A 20,288-nucleotide genomic window follows, 5' to 3' on the forward strand; every position below is an offset into this window, starting at 1 on the left:
ATGAGGCACGAGGAGAAGGATAGAGAGAGAGGGATGCATGTAGGAGGTGGTACGAGAGGCATACTATATCGAGGGGGAGGAGTGTGCGAGTACGAGAACGATGAAAAGAGTGGTGGGAGTGAGGCATGGACGGTGACAAGAGAAGAGGGGGCTTGTGTTTGTGCTAGGCACACCTGGCTAGAGAGGCATATCGATTGATGTGTGCCGTAAAGGAGCTGGGGGGCCTACACACACCATGGGTGAACGACCTAAAGTGAAAAGACGAATTTGCGCGATGGAGGTAGAGAATGCTGAGTGAGGGTGAGAGGGATGCGGGTGTGTGCATGCTCAAGAGAAAGTTAGCGCTAGCTACAAAGATAAGAGAGTTGTGTGGGTGTAAAAGACGAATAGAGATAATATATACTTCATTATAAAAAGTGAATTTGGATATTTGAAGAATTTATCATAGTGTTTGAAACCGACGGATGTGTGAATATATAACGGTGATACACATGGTGTGGTTATGAACATGGTATACTACATTTAATATATTTTATCTCTACTCTTATAAAAAATGGAGTTGTTGATGATGGTGTGCCTGCCATCCTGCATTATAGGCCGTCTGATTTATATCTGGCGGATAGCAAGGAAACTATGATGGTTGAAGTTGGCAACAATCATGATTGTAGATTCTTATTGAAATAGAGAAACGAATTCAAATTTAGTTCGAATTGCAGCGGTAGTATAGACATTTGGAATGCACTAAAATGTTGGTATGAGTAGGTTACATGCATTATACAGCAAGCGAAAAAATTTAATCGGACATAACATGGATTCATACTCCCTCCTTCCATCTATATAGGGCGTAATGAGATTTTTAAGACTGCCTTTGACTATTGACAAGATTAATAGTACATGACATGCACAACGTGAAAATTATATCATTGAAAGAACCTTTCACAGACGAATTTAACGGTGTGCTTTGTGTAAGTTGCATGTCATATATCATTGCTCTAATATTTGGTCAAAGTTAGCATAAAAAAACGCATTAGGCCCTATATAGATGGAAGGAGGGAGTAGCTTTGAATAGCATTTGTATAGTAAAATGGGGCAAGACTCTCTCTTTGTGTGGTGTGAATAGTTTTATTTTTTTTTGTTTTCTTTTTGGTTGAGGGAAGCGCAAATTGATTTCGTACGTACAAGTACAATATTACTACACGTTAGGCTTGTCCCTAAAATTCAACCCGCGTCTTGTTATATCCCGAAAATTCAGATATCATGCTCCCAAAACTGGCGCCTTCACAACCCGCGCCTTGCTATCCCGATATTACAACGCGCGCGAAAACTCCCTCCAGCTGCCAAATCCCGACACGCGAAATCCCCCTTCTAACCCTGAGCCGAAAGGGCCGCTAGTTCAAATCGGTGGGGGGTACTTTTGTAACACACCCTACATTTTGGACAAGCGCGTTCCTAAGTCATGCTTCACCCCCTCCCATCGCCCCCTTTTCGCCATTCGAAATCCCACCCGCCATAACCTCTCTGCTCCAGCAGCGAAACCCCACCCTCCTCCGTCCGCCATGTCACCGCTGCCCAGCCGGAGCCTCTTCCCCGACGACGTCGTCCACCGCAACAGCTCGACATCCCTCGTCCACCTCCCCGGATGAGGATCCATCGTCCATCTCGCCGTCCCGCCGGTTCAGCCGCCCCGTCCTCCACCTCCAAGGAGCTGCTCCGACGATCGCCTCGTTTATCGCGGTTTCTCCATCCCCACAGCGCCGCCTTAACCTGCTCCACCAGAACCGCAGCATCCTCACCGACTCCACGGATGAAGCCGAGGCCTACTCGGCGCCACCAAAGAGGTTGTACACTCATCGCATCGCACCTTCTCCTTAACTCGACCTCCAGGCGCCGACAGTGCTCCATCCCGCACCCCATGGAGCGGCTACCTTGAAGCCGGCGCCGCGAGCGACATCTCCACAGCGACTCTCCCCCCAGTGCGAGGCCCCTTCGGCGGCGGCGTCCATACCAGCCGGATCTACTGCTGCTGCTCCGGCTCTCGCTCGTTCGCTCGCTCGCCCAGCTGCTGCTACTGCTCTCCCCCTCACTCGTGCTGCTGCTCTGCTCCGATTAAGCCACACTTCAGTCGACTGAATCGACTTTTGGGTCAGCCGATTTTCAGGGGTTGGGGGGCTCGCCGGAGTTAAGGAAGAACCACCCGCAGCGGGGACGGGGGATCGCCAGAGAGGTACCCCACTATCTATCCTAGGGTTCAGGGTGGGGGCAGGGGGCCTAGAGGGCTGGCCGGGGCGGCGGTGGCGAGTTGTTTCGGGCGGTGAGGCGGCGCTGGGGCCAGCGGTTTGGCCGGTGGTGGCTAGCGGCTCAGGGGGGTGCAGGTTGAAGTTGAACTGTAGGCCCTCCCTAAACTACATTTCAAGTGCCTCTCTGCTACCATTGCGTTCAGTTTCGACAGTAGCATTCAGATTCCACAGTGAATTTCAGTTTCGACAGTTAAGTTCAGAGTCAACAGTTTTTACCTCATCTGTTGTAGTCATGTGGTTTTTGGTGATGTTAATTTTACATCCATTTTACATCATCTATTGGAGATGCTATTAGAATCCCACTTGAGATTGACGATGTTTGTCTTGTGCTGCTTCAGCCTTGACGTCTTACGGCTCACCGGAGCTGCTCCAACGACAGAACGATCCATCACAACAGAGCAATGCCCTGGGCGCCGTCTACAGATTCATCAGATCTTCCTCCACACCTCCGACAGCCACCTCTGCCTCAACTGCTTCAGCAACCAACCCAATGATGCTGAGGTCGACACAGCTACGACAAAGAGGTTGTACACTTGTTGCATCACTTATTACTATACATTCACCTCGATCCATTAGGGCTATTTTGGTTCAACGGAAAAACATAGATCCACTAGTTGTTACCATCACTCTAAATTTCTGCATGCTCTCCTTACATAATCTCACCATATTTTTTCATATGCATGTCAGATATTGTACACAGTCATGCTGAACATGTAGAGAAAAAGAGAAGAGTTTTGCGCGGCAATACAATGGCATGCAGACATCGCTCCATGGTGGGTTCAACGGCAAACCCTCTCCACCCCTCTCCAGATTGTAATCCAGAGGAAGATATCTATTCTGAGGCGGATTCGGACGCCGCTGACCACTCCTATTTACCCCCCAAGGTGTTTGCTCTACCTTGGCATGATGATGTTAGTCATATCATGCATATATTGCCTTGCAGTGCCTACTTTTGACATCATATATGTCATCTGCTTAGTTTAGACATGTTCTGTAATGCCACTTGTTTAGTTTCTATATCATATATGGGAATTATGCAGTCTCATGTCTTTTAGCCAGCCATAATATATGTGAAATGTGCAATGCCATCCTGTTTAACCAGGCATCATATATTCGAATGATATCTTGCCCATCCTTTTCTTCATTACATTTCCATTTGTCAACAATGTTTGTACATTAAACTACTCTTCCTGTGAATCAGCCATTTGGGTGGGAGATGGAAAAATCTGGAGTGAAAACAAGGCCTTCAGAGCAGACAGTGCTACCTGTCAAAGCAAATCTCTTGTTGGGTCCCGATAGCTCCTCAGAGATGGATTCAGAGACAGATGACTAGTCCTATTCCCCCACTAAGGTGTATGCTCTAACTTGGCACGGTTATACTGCTCATATCATGCATACGGTGTCTTGCATTGCATAGTTTAGACATCATATACACAGTATTCAACACCATGTTCTTAGTTCAGACATCATATCGAATGCCCTCTATTTAGCATATAAATCACATATATGAATTAAATGATGCGATCCTGATTACTTAGATAACATGTAGGTGAATTATGTCATGCGATCTTGTTTAGTTATTCATCATATCTTTGAATTATGTTATGCTATGCTATCTAGTTTAGATAGACATCATATATGTGAAATTATGTCATGCTATCCGTTTTAGTTAAACAATATACATGTCAACTATTTCATGCCCTCTTTTTTCCACACTATCTATTGCATCTGTCTCTCATACAATGTCTGTACATTCAACTATGTTTCCTGTTTATCAGCCATTTGAATTGGAGCGGGTGATGCCAGTATCTAGCGGACTAAAAACACGGTCTTCAAATAAAACAGTGCTACCTCTTGGTGGAGATAGCACCCTGGTTGTACATGCACAAGAACCAGCCCTACCATACATAACCAAAACTCTCGCAGGTTGTACCCCTACTACGATGGACAGAGAACCAGCTTCACCCAATCTAACCCCAACCCCAGCCGATAGTAACCCAGTTCCTGTTGACACAGCACCATCTCCACCACAGAGCTCCCAAACAAGAGCAGTTAGTAAGGCAGCTCCAGTGCCCAAAGGGCCAGTACTATTACGGCGAACCCCAACTCCACCAGTTAGTAAGCCTATTCCTGTGGAGGAAGCACAACCAACTAGCCATAGTTTAGCATCTATCGCATTTGATGTTGTTAAATCGTATGTGCATATCTTCCCATCTTGGAAATATTATACTGAAGATGAAGGAAAATGACAGTTGCAGGTGTTTGTCCAGGAGTTATGTGTAAGTAATGTTATTCATGACAATTACTTTGCTTTGTCCCATACATCCTACCTCCATGATGGTTATAATACAACAAAATTTCCCATTTTTCTCTATAGAGAAGGACCGATTTGGAAACTCAAGATGAGGTAACATGTGCTAATACCTCTGCTATCTTCAAGAATGCTTGGTGGCAGTATTGGAATTACCTGAAGAAAACGTACTTCACCGGAAAATAAACTCATCAAATTCCCTTACGTTCTCCTGAGACACATTTACTGGATGATGACTGGGAACGCCTTGTTCTGTACTGGTCCCGAACCAAGAATGTGGTAAGGTGTATGAGCTCATTTTCTATTTTTAAGTATTATATTCTCGCGTCTTACTGTACTCTGTTCATGTAGAACAAGTGCCTAAACCTGAAGAACAACTGTTCTAATTTAAGATTCCATTGCTACCATAGGACATCTATATATGCTTGTTTGATGCTTTTATTATGTACTAGTACTTGGCAATAGAAGACTTGGTAGTTTAATCCTGTCCACCTTACTAATGAACTAGTTCACCGAAATGAGTTTCATATACTAGTACATGCTAAACTTGTTATGTGTCTGCTTGTTTCTTCTTTTAGAATGCTGACAGAATATTGGGGAAGAGTGCCTTATTAAGCAACGGTAAAGGAAGTAATGCAGATAAGGTTCAGGATAGGGACACATCCTGTCTTGGTTTAGTGTTGGAGTTACTGGCCACTACCGCTTGCACAAGCTATTCAAACTCACTGTCTGAATCGGTTCGGTTTCTTGAGTCTCAACTACAAGCTGAAAGACATCGATCAGCTATGCTGCAACAAGAAGCGGAAGGACTGCAGAAGTTCCTGGAGCATTCACATGCATACTTTCTGGTGCAACAGCAAGCGTTGGAGGATTTTAGCGCCAAATAGGACAAATCTAATCAGCTTGCTAAGCTTATTGCCAGCATGGTGGATACCCAGGATAACGTTTCTTGAGCTCTTCTGAAGTTGTTTCAGTTATGCTCTTATTTTGCTGCCGCGTTTATTTGCACTGGTGGTCAATTTTGACGGCCAGTGTATATGATATGCTGCTTTGTTCCCTATATTTGCACTGGTGGTGAACTTTGATGCCCAGTGGATGTAATATGTGTAATAGCCGTGATAGCCTAGTGTTAGTTGCTTGCTTATTTATTTCCTTGTTGTCTTGTTTATTTGTTTGCTTGTAGTCATTGCAGTTCTTTTTCCGCGGTTAACTAGTGGCTGCAATAACCTATTTTTTAAAACTAGGCCACAATAACCATGGTCTAATATTTACTGTAGTAACACTGGGCCTCCTACGGGCCATAGAAACAGTGGGCCTTCTATGGGCCGTAGAAGTAGTAGGCCTTCTATGGGCAATAGAAACAATGGGCCTTCTATGGGCCGTATCATCAATGGGCCTTATACGGGCCGTATGATCAATTGGCCAAACATGGGCCAATAACAGGTCGCATTACGGCCGTAAACGGGCTAGAGTTGGAATCGTCCATTCATGGGCCGACCGTAACGGGCCATCGTTAATAGGCCGTATTTGATGACGCTATGAAAACGGCCCAACGTATTAACGGACCACAAACGGGCCGACTGTAACCACGGGTTGAATTTGGCCCACAAGCAGAAAATGACAGTAATGGGCCGTAAGTAAACGAATGCTGGAAATGAGCCCAAGAATAAATGGGCTCTGAGAAGGCCGAAAGATAACATGGGCTGGAAACGGCCCAACGGAATAAGGGCCGTTAATGGGTATAAAGTGATACACTGTTCATTACGGGCCAGTTTCACCATTGGCCGTTAATGGGTGTAAAGTGATACACTGTTCATTACGGGCCAGTTTCACCATGGGTCGTTAATAGGCCAAGAGTTACATAGGGCCTCATATGGGTCGAAAGACGTCATGGGCCATACATTGGCCAGAAGTGAAAATGGGCTGGAATCATATTGGATGGCTCAGATGACGCTACTGGGCCTAATTCGGATAGGGCATAACGGGCGTTGGGTTAGCGGGCTGTAAATGGGCTATATGCAAATAGGCCGTTAACAGGCTTTCCATGGGCCGGCTCGCCACCTTTTGACCAAGTCAAACGGTTCGGCCTTTTCACAGGAATGGGCCTCTGTTGGGTCGTGCCACGTGTCGACGTATCATAGGCGCCTATCTGACCCACTGACGAGCTGACACGTGTTTCGTCCGACCAATAAGAATTTTACACGTGGAAATTTCCCATTGGTCGGGGCTGTTAACGGGTTATCGGATCCAAAACCCGACCCGATAGCTTAACGGCGTTCCGTTACGGTGGATGCCACGTGTCGGTCACCCTTGACAAAAGCACTTCTGTGACGCACCATTTATCGTCATGTAAGTGGACACTTCCGTGATGATAATTTTGGTAATGTCATGGAACACTTCTACGATAGCACATGTATGACTATCTTGATTCTGTCATAAATTTGTCATGGATGTACATGCATGACAAAAAACGCGACCTACTGTGACAAACACGTATCATCATGGAAGTGTATTTTTTTTGTAGTGCAATCACATGCTCTCTTCACCCATGCTAGAGAAGAGATGGAAGAAGCCAGAAATAAGCTAGCAGAGGCAGAGCAGGCTAGGAATCTCCTGCTATCTAAAATTGTTGTCAATACAAAATATCCTTCATAGTAGCTAGGTTCAAATGTTTATGCAGTCAGCATGCCTGTTGTGATGTCCGTGCATCTACTGATGTGGCACAATTTTTTTTCGGGTCATGTAATAACGGCAATTACTTTCCAAACAATAACAGACGAAGGATTGGACATGGTATAGTTCACGCGCAAGCCCGACATTCCAAGTTCAACTTCCACATCAAACTCGTGTTTACAGATATCTCCACATTCATACGTAATGTCCACAACCATGATTTACTTCAAAGCCAAAAAAAATTAGGAGAGTTATAAATAAAGAAAAACCTCTAGTTCCTGCTACCAGTGCGAGCACAACAAGTCAAGACCATGCGTAATTAATTATATGTTGGTCATTTTTGTGTTCTAAAATGCTGGCCGGCTCGCGGAAGCACGTGTTGCTGGCACACGCACAGATTCAATGAAGGCAGACGGGGCAGTCTGAAGCCGGTTGCATGCGGCGAGGAGGCATGTTCAGCCGGGCCTGCAGCGAGTGGGGCCCTCTTGGCCGGCGCGCCGGTTCAATTCCTGCGCTATGAGAGGTCACGTCCGTGTCAGAGCAATCACTCCCTCCAGTCCTTTTTTGTTTGCGGATAACAAAATCTCGTTTTCCATTCACATTTTACAAATAAAATTCGTGGAAAAACTTTAACCCAAAATACGATGGGGACTAGTAAACCAGAACGGAGGTAGTAGTTTTTTTTAATCAAAGAAGGGTTCCCCCCTTCCAATTTTCATTACTGAAACCAACATCTAAATCTAAACCATAGTATTTTCCCTAGAACTACCTGGTTCAACAACTCGCAACATAAACCCATACAACCATACGCCAAGGAGGTACGTAGTACTATGAATTCCATTTTCGCTCCATAACAATCGTTCTAAAAACTACTTAGTACTTATAATGCGCCATTGAAAATCGAAACACTTAACCCCGCTAAAAAATGATATTTTAAATGTGGCTACTCGATCTGTGGCAACTAGCGAGCCACCGCCTCCAAGTCATTCACCTGTGGTCCCGACCATCAACTCCTACGGATCAAATTATCACGCAAGCTGACTATTCCTACAAAGGTGCGCTCCACCATGTACCCGGTACCCGCGAATGCAGCAATCGTGCACCTACGGTTTTAGGGTTTATTTGTTAGCGTCACCTTTACGTAACACTCATGTGTGTGAGACAGCGAGAGACCGACTGCATGCGTGCGCCTCTTCTCTTCGTATATGTACTCCACCGTTTGTCTGGTGTCCAAAAAATTATAATAACTACAAGCAATGTGCCAATGCATTGCCACACGATCAGAGTAGATTAATACATATTCACTGGTTTGATAGAAAAAAAGTCTATTTTTGAAATACGTATATCACTAAAAAATGTTATGTTTCACTCAAAATATATTCCTTTGGCGGTTTTGATGAGATAAGGGAGGAATGTTGTTGGTTTCAAGATTCGAGAAGTTGTATATGTCTAATTTCTACTCTTACTAGCAAGATGCCCGTGCATTGCACGGAACATCAAGATCTTGTGGGAGAAAAGGATGAACGAGGGAAGGCCTTATCTGCAAATGTGGAGAGGAGTGCGGGTAAATTGCCATAGTTTTTGTTCCTATCCGTCAGATATAAATCGGACGGCCTATATTGCAGGATGGCAGGCCCACCATCATCACCAACTCTGTTTTTTTATCCCTACTCTTATAAAAAGGATAGTCGGTGATGATTGTGTCCCTGCCATCCTGCAATATAGGCCGTCCGATCTATATCTGATGGATAGGAAGGAAACAATGGCAATTTTGCAAAAAGATGACCAAACCCCTCTCTACACTTGCAAATAAGGCCTTCCCTTGTTCATCCTTTTCTCCCACAAGATAAACTAATCATACGCATCTTCATGTTTCGTGCAACGCATGGGCATCTTGCCAGTTGTTGCAAAAAGCCCATGTGTGTGTGAGAGAGAGAGGGAGAGAGGAGGAGGACGGAATGCATGTGCGACAAAGACACAAAGAGTGTGTGTGCGAGAGGTATCAGCTTAAAATGAGGCGATAGTGTGTGTGTGCATGATCGAGAGGGCGTGTCTCAAGAAGGGAAGAGAAATCTACATAGATACAAGGAGCGGGAGAGAGACATGTATGCGATAGTGGAAGCACGAGAGTGCGGGTGTATAAACCTATCTAGAGGCTAGTCAATAAATGTTTGTGAGAGAAATACGAGTCGGGGGTGCGAAAGCGAGAGTTTTGTGTGTGTGTGTGTGTGAGAGAGAGAGAGAGATGGTAGTCGGGAAGGGGAGTGGAACCAGGAGTTGTGTGTGTGAGATAGAGGGGGGGAGTTTGTCTTATCGGTAAACAAATGAATAATGTCAGTCTGGGATGGAGACGAAAAGGAGACCGCAACAAATGTTGTGTCTACAAGAGAGAGAGAGCGAGAGAGAGAGAGAGAGAGTAATTTTAGTGGTATGATTCATATCTAGAGACATATAGGGTGTGTGAGAGAATCCCATAGAGAGAAAGACAAAGTGAAAGACGAGTGGATACTGTGTGTGTGGCGGTGAAAAAGAAAGCTTAGGTACCTAGTGATACAAGAGAACAGTAGAGGTGAGAGATAATGAAAACCGTGTAATGTATAATGATAGGGAGAGTGTGATACTTCTCAAGGGAGACGTTGAGAGACCATGTTTGTGAGGATAGGAGAAACATGAAGTAAGCGTGCGGGTGAGCTGGAGAAAAGAGAGTGATAGCTACATGAAAGAGCATGCATGCGAGAGAGATGGGCGTGAAAGGAGTGGACATAAAAGGGATTCAAATATTTCAATTCGAGATGATGATACATGTAATCCATACTCGAACCAAAATTGATCTATCAAACATGCATACTCATATGAATTCACACGCATCTATGTTATTTAATATGTAGATATTACTGATCCATACATTTAGTAGAACATAATTTGGTTTAATTTTTTGAATTCAACCTTATGATTTTGAGATCATTGTATTTGTAAATCATATTATACATATAAAGGAGCATAATTCTTTGTTGTGCTTTTGAAAGTATATATAAAAACAATGATGTATATAGAATTTTATTCCAATTGAAAATGGATCCCGCCCGAAAAATAGAATACAAACGGGATTCGAATTGAGTTGGCATGGTAAACATGCACTCTGCAAAATTTGATCGAAGCGGGGAAAGTCGTAGTAACCGCCCAAACCAAAATCTGCAAGATGGAAATTACTACTGCCTATCCCTGCCACGCAAAGCATATCTGCTCGATTTCTATAGGTTTCGATAGGGGTAGGTTTGCAATTTCACTCAAACTTGACATAACTGCCCCTCACCAGGATTCATACACGGTGGGTGCCAAAACAGAGTGTGTCCTCGGGCGAAATCGACTCCCTCCCTGATTCATACACGGTGGGCACCAAAAACAAACTCTCGTCGGCAAATATTCAGTGTATGCGAGATTACCGTCCTATCCCCAACCAACTAATATTGTTGTGATGTAGGAAATTTGAAATGGGGGCTAAGTTTGTAAATTTCCCCGCATTTGAGACAAGCGCGCCCTGAAGACATGGTTCCCCCTTCCTCTCCACCTTCATTTCCCCATTCGTACTCCGTGGGCGCCAAAACACCCTCTCTACCCCAGCCTCCTCCGTCCGCCACCCCATCCACCGCCGTCCTCCTCCACCATGCCGGAGCTGATACCCCGATGCCGCCGTCCATTACAAGAGATCGACCTCTCTCATCCACGACTTCGGACCGGGATCCTTGCATCCCGTCCTCTCGCTTCAACCCCGCCGTCGTCCACCTTGTTGGCGCCGCTCCTACGACCGTCTCGTCCACCGCGCCCTGCCGCCACCGTCTACCCTCCTAGATCTGCTTCCACGCCACCGACAGCCATCGCTACTGCATCACCATCAAATTCTCAGCAGATGCATACACGGTGGCGCGCCAGAGGCGGTACTCTTTCGTATCTTCTCAACTTATTTATCGCAGCAAGAAAATAGATCGCCACTGCTTTACTCTAATTTCTTGTCCATCACTTACTTGCTAGTTGAAAGCAAACATTGGTTGCGAAGTTGCCTTTGTCTGGTTTGCACCTTCAGAACCGCCATGGCACGCTCAACACTATACTCCCAATGCTTATGGTTTTCCCCTTTTATATTCCACACTAGTTAAATCACAGTAGACTAAATTTCAAAATTGGGTCAGTCAATTTTTCAGAGCTCGCCGGAGTTCGCCGGTGCGAACGAAGGGGCTCGAGTGAGGACTTTGGTTGTGGGGGCGGTGGTGGGGCCTCGCCGAACGAAGAAAACTCGACGCGGGTGGGGGCGGGGGTGGGTGGGGTGGCGGAGGAACACAGGCAGTGGGGGCCGGTGGTCCGGCCGGCGGCCCATGCGGTATTCTGTATGGGAAGAATCAGAGACGAGGAAGAAGAAGGGTTAGGAGACCTAGGATCTTCATCCAACCACCTGAAATGGTCGACTGACCCAAATGACAAAAGTCACGCGACTTGCATGCAGACATGCCTTTATATTCAGTACCATCATCGTACCTGCTTAGCACTGCTCCTGAATCCATCAAGCTAAACAACGTGCCACTCATAATTCCAAACTTGTTGCTCAAGTACGAATCTGATATGATGTTGATATTACTAAAACATATAGCATTTAATTGGTCAGCTAATGTTCCTACTTTACTTTTGAAAAAGCATGTGCACCACATATAGAGAGACAGCAGGGAGTTGCTTTCTTAATGGGCTCTGGTTCATCATGTGTGGGCACCGTGCAACGAACATTTTATTATCCAAAATCTGCTTGCTCTTCTTTAGCATGTTCCTCTTCCGTTCTTCTTTAATAAGTACTCTCTCCATTCCTAAATGCAAGTCTTTGTATAGTTTCCACCATGGACTACATATGGAGCAAAATGAGTGATTCTACACTCTAAAATGTATCTGGATACATCTGTATGTGATCCATAGTGGAAATCTCTACCAAGACTTATATTTTGGAATGGAGGGAGTATGATAGTAGTACAGTATGTTCCTTGTAGTGAAGATGAGCAGGGACATTTGCAGTGTAGAGGTCTATACGGTCGGTTGGTATGGACACTTTGAACTCTTCGGGCCTCTTTGATTAGTAGGATTTTGTAAACATGGAATAGGATTTGTAGTGGCCTGCCCACTTGAATCCTATAAGAATAGCAAGGAAATGCGGGGAGCTGTGTCGCCTTTGAGAGTTACACTGATATTAACAGTACCGCACCTTCAGTTGAAGAGAGCTGGTATCCGAAGCCTTTCTAGCCGTACCGGCAATACTACACATATATTCCAGCAAGTTCCACTTTGCTGATTTTACTCTGATGCTTACGGTTTTCCCGTTATATCTACACTATGATCTGTGTAGCTGCTTTGTGTCGCACTAGCAGCAGTCCACTCTTGAAGCTAAACACCGCAATGACTTACAAAATTGGCACCAAGGCATTGAGTGCCATTTTGGATGCAATGAAACTCATACGCTCCCCACTTATTGATTCTTGTTCACAATATGATCCTAATGACTATTCTAACCTCGAGGAGTCAAAGGCAGATGGCCTGTCCTGTTCACCCATCAAGGTGCCTGTCCTAATTTGGCAAGGTTTTATTGATTTCGCGTATCTTGCATATGTTGTCTTGCATTTCTTCTACTTTGTTGCACCGCCATCTGCTTAGTTTGCTCATCATATATGTCGAGATGCCATGCCCATCCATTATCAATACATTTTCCATCTGTCATCATGCCATGTTTTTCCACTCAAATGTTGTTCTTGTGCATTAGACATCAAAAAGGAAGAGGGTGATTGCCGAACCTGAAGGAGCACCAGCAAAGTCCTTGAAAAACGTGGTTGTGCTGGAGAAATCAGACATCATCCCACTTATATTGGTTGTACAACCAGTGACACAAAACGTACCCATACTTCACTGGCCATACCACTAGCCGCACCACACAGGACCTGCACTCTAGCAAAAGGTATGCCGATTTCAGTTGCCATAGCACCAGCCGTACCACAGAAAAATCCCACTCCAGCAAAAAGTACAGCAAGTCCAACGGCCGAAGACCTATCCCAACTGCAGAGACGGCCAATTCCTGCATATTAGAACCCCATTCCATTTATTCCCAATTTAAAAGACAATGCTTTCAATGTTGTTAGGGATTACGTGCATATATTCCCATCATGGGAAGATTATAGTGAAGACAAACACCATTTTCACATCTTCCTATCCCACTTACGTGTAAGTGCTATTATTCATGGTGATTATTTTCCTGTTTTTCTGCTGATTGAACACATCAATGATTTACATTATATTGTTGTACGTAGGCGAGGGTCAATCTGGATAGTCATGACGAGCAAAGCTTTCTTGTGCTTTTCAAGGAAGCATTGCAGCAGTATTGGTGTTACCCGAGGAAATCACACTTTGATGGCAAGTCTATAAACGAATTTCTGGTGAAGTCTCCTGTGCTAAATTTAGAAGACATTGAATGGAAAAACCTTGTTATGCACTGGTCTTGTTCCGAGGATGAGGTACTGTCTATGATATCGCATGACAATGTGAACTTCTACTTTTCCGCATGTGCCTTACGAATCTTTTTTGCAGGAAATCTGCTCAAAAAATAATTCCAGTTTGAAAAGAATGACATGATATCGCAAATATGCTGCCCGCTGCTTTGCTCTTGTTAGTACCTGTTGTCCTGTATCACTGTACTTGCATACATACCTGGTTCATTATGTGATAGCAGTATGCATGATAGCTTGCTTATCAATTGGTCGCTCCAAATTATCGGATCTGTATGAATGGTTACATTAGTGTAGAATATATCCAACGCCAATGAAAAATTTTAGCTCTGCATTGTTCTTGTAAGTACCTGCTGTCCTTTATCAGTGTACGTATATTGACAGGTAGTTGTTCATGTGCCATCACTCTGCAGCTTATTTTCCTTTGCCCTCCATTTTCTACACATAAGATCTATATTTACTCTTACCATAAGGTTGGATAACACCGATGGTACTGAAGAAGTTTAGCTCTGCATTGCTCTTGGCTATACCTTTTGCCTGTATCGCTGTACTTACATTTATAGCTACTTGGTTATGTAGCATCACTCTTCATCTTATCTTAAATATTCTCCATTTTTTCTTATATTGTCACATCTATATTTACTCTTAAGAAAATGTACAATAAAGGCAATGCTTATGAAGAAGATTCTGTGGTAAACTTCTTGAATTCCCCTCCCCCCCCCCCCGTCAGCATGGACAAGGGCTTTATAGAGCCTGCCTTCACCAATAATGTAAGTTTTTCCTTCTCAAGTCTTCAAACTTTGTTGTGTATATTTGGTTAGGCATGACTGCAACAACTATTTATTTTTGGTGTTTGCATTAAATTGCATGTTTAAAGTTTATTATGTAGTTCATAAACAAAAGTTTGTCCTTCTCAATTTAAGTTTTCAGTTGTACAACCAAGTTCCTTCTTCATACCATGTAAATTAAACTATATAGAGCAAGTGATCTTCTTTTGCACTGCATGTATGCTTTTGTTCATGATCCGTAATCCAGTGGTGTGGTGAACCTACCCACTATAGCACAATGTCATATTCTGCAATGTCTTAACTATGAACAATGTCATATCATTCTACTATTATTTAAATTGTCTCTTTATTTTCCAATCTGAAATGGGATAAATTGACAGCACACTAACCATTGATACTTATGAGTTCTTGATATGTAATCGAGTGGTGTCGTGAAGCTGCCAACTTATTCACAATGTCATTTCCTGCCATGTCTTGACCTGAACAATACCATATTGTGTTAATGCAATTTTAAACTGTGTCACTTTATTGGTCAGTAAGAAATGTGATGAATTGTTAGCACTGATACTTTTATGTGCAAAACATGTCATCTGTCTGCTTGTTTATCTTTCAGAGTGAGGAGGATATAATTGTTAAACAAGCGCAGTCTCATCAACTTCCTCAGCTGCTTGCGCTGCAGCTCCCCGGCAGTGCTAACCTTTCTTGAACTCTATTGAAGTGTTGTCAGTTTTGTATATTATTTTGTCGGCGTGTTTAGTTGCACTAGTGGCGATCTTTGATGCCCCGTGTATGTAATCTGCTGTCTGCTTGTGCTTTATTATCATAGTGGTGAACTTTGATGCCTAGTGGATGTAATATGCCGTTATTTCTTTATTGTATAGTCTAGGTTTTTTCTTATTCATGATGCTGCAGTTATTTTACTGTATATATATCTTGTCTTCGCAGTAAACCGGCCAAACCCTAAAATTACGGTACATAATCAGGCCATCATGCAATCACGATGTATGATCCGCATCATGGGCCCCGTCATCTTGGTCCGTTAGAAGGCCTAAATGTAAACTGACCCACTAGTAGATTCGGGCCTTTAATAGGCCGAGTAAACTGCTGGCCCTCTTTTTCGCAAGAAAACTCAATGGGCTTTTAGGAGGCTGAGAAGTAGGTTGGGCCTGAAACGTGCCGAACAGCTCACGGGCCGGCAGCATCCCGAAATGGACCCCGACCCATGATTGTGTCAATCAAATCACGGGCTTTTAACAGGCCAAAATTTTCTCGGTCCTTGTTTGGCCCAATCAGATTATCGGCTGCGAGCAGGCCGGATGCAAACCGGGCCGTAGTTAGGCCCAACTATATGAATGGCTATTAACAGGCCGAAATTAATATAGGGCCGAAATGTTAAACGGGCCCTTAACAGGACGAAACTAATATCAGGCCGAATTACTAAATGGGCCTTTAGCAAGTGGGCCCAAAAGCATAGCGTCCAGTTGACGGGCCGAATCTGATATGGGCCATAATTTAGCCCAAAGCCTTGTAAAGGGCCGGACCTGATCTGGGCCATAATTTGGCCCAGAACATGGTAGGCTTTTAACGGGCCGGGTCTCATATGGGCCATTGTTAGGCCTGGAACGTGGCAAGTCATTAATGGACTGGATCAAATATGGGCCGGCATTTGGCCCAAAACATGGTAGCTAGTTAATGGGCCGGCCTACTAGGGTCCTCAAAATCTTGTGGGCCTATAGCTGGGCCGGCCCATTAATGTCGGCGAAATCTCGTGGGCCTTTAGCTGGGCCGGCCCATTATGGTCCACAAAAATCTTGTGGGCCTTCACCTGGGCCGGCCCGTTATGGCCCACAAAAATCTTGTGGGCCTTTACCTGGGCCGGCCCATTATGGCCCGCAAAATCTTGTGGGCCTTAAGCTGGGCCAGCCCATTATGGTCCGCAAAATCTCATGGGCCTTTAGCTGGGCGAGCCCATTATGGTCCGCAAAATCTTGCGGGCCTTTAGTTGGGCCGGCCCATTTAAACTTTATGGACCACTTCTGGGCCGGTCCACGTGTTAACATATCATAGGCGCATCTCGCCCATTCGATGAGTGACACCTATGCCAACACGGAGCTGATAGGTGTTTCCGTCAGCCAATCAGAATTTTACACGTGGAAAATCCTCGTTGGTCCGGGCTGTTAACGGGTAGCCGTCGACACTGTCCCCCAATGACTATGCTCACAGCCAGTGAAAGCACTTAGCTCTGCGCTGGTGGGAAGACAAGAAGACTAGCTAGGTGCCGGACGCAACCATTTGCTTTTGACCTCTTTTCTGTAGCTCAGACTTACAACCTTTGATCTTGAATTTGGAGTTGCATTTCCATTGGCAATCGTGGGGGGCATCCTTTCTCGTTCGTGTTGATTTCATGAGTTTCTGGATTCGTGTTTTGTTTGAGATTCACGTTCGCTATCTCCGCCCTTCCGAGCACCTCGCGAGCAGGGGCTGGCAGCGGCGAACACACACTACGTGTGTGCCTCATCATTACTGGTGCTCGCTTCTCGTGACGCCCTCTCTGGTGGACCGGCGGACCCCTCAGGAAACCAAAACCTCGCGAGCTCATGAGGGGCTCCTCTCAGAAGGAATGCACATCCGCAGCTGCCAAACCAGTTTGAAGCTCGACTGAACCAAAGTAATTTATGGCAGCAAGCCCGCAAAGGGTGTCGCAAGCACACAAAAGCGCGCTTTAAGCCTAGCCTAGGGAATAAAGTGGTAGTCTTTGTACATGAGGGGCTCCCCCTCCCCAAAATGCTCTTACATTGTGAGTGGCCGTACCCAAGATTTTGCGTGCAGGTTCAAAATTAAGGAGCGCGGGCTCAGTTAGACGTGTCGCTTGCCTCATCTCCCAAATCACTTCCGGACAGGCTGCCGACCCCGTCACTGTCGCTGTCTTCACCCCCATCAACCACATCGCCCTCGTCCGCTGCGACCACCACCGCTTCATCATCATAAGCAAAGGCCCTAACTAGGGCATCCACATTGGCGTCCACCCAGTGCGCTAGGTTGTCCCAGATGACCTCAGGCACCGGGGAAATGGCGGCATCAAAATCAAAGTCAAGATTGGTGTTCAGGAGATGGTTGAAGACACGGGAGAATGCGCGCCCGAGGAGGCCCTGACTCTTCTCGTCCACAAGCTCGCGAGCCCTCTCAGCTCGGTTCTCCAGGCGCGTCACGATGTCCGTGAAGAAGCGAAGATGGCCGGCGTAGTCCTCGGCGTGTGGGTGGGGAGCATGCTCATCGCAGATGGTACCAAGCGCCCGATTGGCCCTCGTCCTGAGGTGCGGAAGCATGGGAACATGCTCGCACAGTAGCGTCTACTGGCAAAGCGCCTCCTCCATGCTCTGTTGCACGAAGGACTCGGCGCTAGCAACCCACTTGAAAGGATCGAGAAGAAGTGTCTAGAGGGGGGTGAATAGACTCTTAGCAATAAAAGATGCAGTTTTTTAAATTTCTTTAAGTTGAAGTGGAGTTTTGGCACAAGTTTAACCATTGACAATACATATCAAGAAAGCATGACAAGAGTATATGAGCAGCGGAAAGTAAAGCATGCAAGTTGCAAGAATGTAAAGGGATTGGATTGGAGAGTGCAAACGCAATTGGAGACACGGAGATTTTTGGCGTGGTTCCGATAGGTGGTGCTATCGTACATCCACGTTGATGGAGACTTCAACCCACGAAGGGTAACGGTTGCGCGAGTCCACGGGGGACTCCACCCCACGAAGGGTCCACGAAGAAGCAACCTTGTCTATCCCACCATGGCCGTCGCCCACGAAGGACTTGCCTCACTAGGGTAGATCTTCACGAAGTAGGCGATCTCCTTGCCCTTACAAACTCCTTGGTTCAACTCCACAATCTTGACGGAGGCTCCCAAGTGACAACTAACCAATCTAGGAGACACCACTCTCCAAGAGGTAACAAATGATGTGTTGATGATGAACTCCTTGCTCTTGTGATTCAAATGATAGTCTCCCCAACACTCAACTCTCTCTCTCATAGGATTGGATTTGGTAGAAAGATGATTTGAGTGGAAAGCAACTTGGAGAAGTCTAGAGATCAAGATTTATGTGGTTGGAACGGAATATCTTGACCTCAACACAAGTGTAGGTGGTTCTCTCTCAGAAAATGTATGTTGGAAGTGTAGGCATGTTCTGATGGCTCTCTCCATAAATGAAGAGTGGGTGGAGGGGTATATCTAGCCTCCACAAAAAATCTAACCATTACACACAATTTACCATATTTGGTGGGACCGATTCAGAGAACTCAGTCAGACCGATTTAGTTCAAAATGTGAACGTTAGGATTTTCGGTGGGACCGACATGTCAATTCGGTGGGACCGATGTCATTAGGGTTAGGGCATAACGTAATCTCGGTGAGACCGATTACACAAACTCGGTGAGACTGATTTTGGTAATAGACTAACCAGAGAGTTGGTCAGGCAAACTCGGTGGGACCGATTCGCTCATCTCGGTAGGACCGAAACATTACGAAAGGGAAACAGAGAGTTTGCATTGCAATCTTGGTGGGACCGATTCGCTCATCTCGGTTGGACCGAATCGTTACGAAGGGAAACAGAGATATTACAATCCCATTTCGGTGAGACCGAGATCCTATCGGTGAGACCGAAAAGACTAGGGTTTGTGGCAGTGGCTATGTCAAGAGAACTCGGTGGCGCTGGATAGAAAATTTTGGTGGGGCCGAGTTTGACTTTTGGTTTGGGAGATATTTGGATGTGAGAAAGTAGTTGAGGGTTGTGGAGCATATCACTAAGCACTTTGAGCAAGAACCTCATTAAGCAACACCTCACCCCCTCTTAATAGTATTGGCTTTCCTATGGACACAATGTGATCTTGGATCACTAAAACTGCAGAGTCTGAGATTTGAGCTTGAGCCAATCCTTTGTCCTTATCATCTTGAAGGGGTTCCACATCTTCTTGTCCACGCCACTCCATTTTTGAACTTATCTGAAATATACTAGGTGAAAACATTAGTCCAACAAGAGATATGTTGACATTAATTACCAAAATCACATAGTGAGCACTTGTGCTTTCAATCTCCCCCTTTTTTGTAATTGATGACAACATACATGAAAGCTTTACATAAAGATATAGAGAATAACGAGTAAAGCTTTGGAAAGACATGTAACAAGCATAGGCTCCCTCTACATGTATGCAACCATGTAAATATGGAATATAGGAGCATGTTAATGCATAAGTATGACAGAGTAAGAAATGTGTTACATGTATCTTGGCTATATGCATCAGAGCAAATGAGGTGAGCATACGAAATGTACCTTCATGCTCATGAGTCCTTCTTGCAAACAGCATGTACATCAGCAAGAAATCCTCATGCACATGAGTGTGATGCATATACTTACCTTGTGGTCTTGAGTTGGCTTAGGAAGGAATTAACCTGAGTAAACAAGGTTAGATAACACAGATACATCTACTAGCCAGAGCAAACAAACAAACCACAAGAGTACCAAGACTGGGATGACATGTAGAGAGTGATTACTTAGTACTCTATTGGATATAGACATGTCCACAAAGGTAAAGATATGCAATGAATTCAAGGATTTCCTTCCCTTACATGTCTTGCTCCCCCTGAATCTTGCTTGGGATACTGGGAGAAGATAGGGAACAGAAAATTAGAGCAATGA

This window comes from Triticum urartu, chromosome 6A (assembly GCF_056163025.1).
Source record: "Triticum urartu cultivar PI428250 chromosome 6A, HENAU_Tu73, whole genome shotgun sequence".
Taxonomy (NCBI): domain Eukaryota; kingdom Viridiplantae; phylum Streptophyta; class Magnoliopsida; order Poales; family Poaceae; genus Triticum; species Triticum urartu.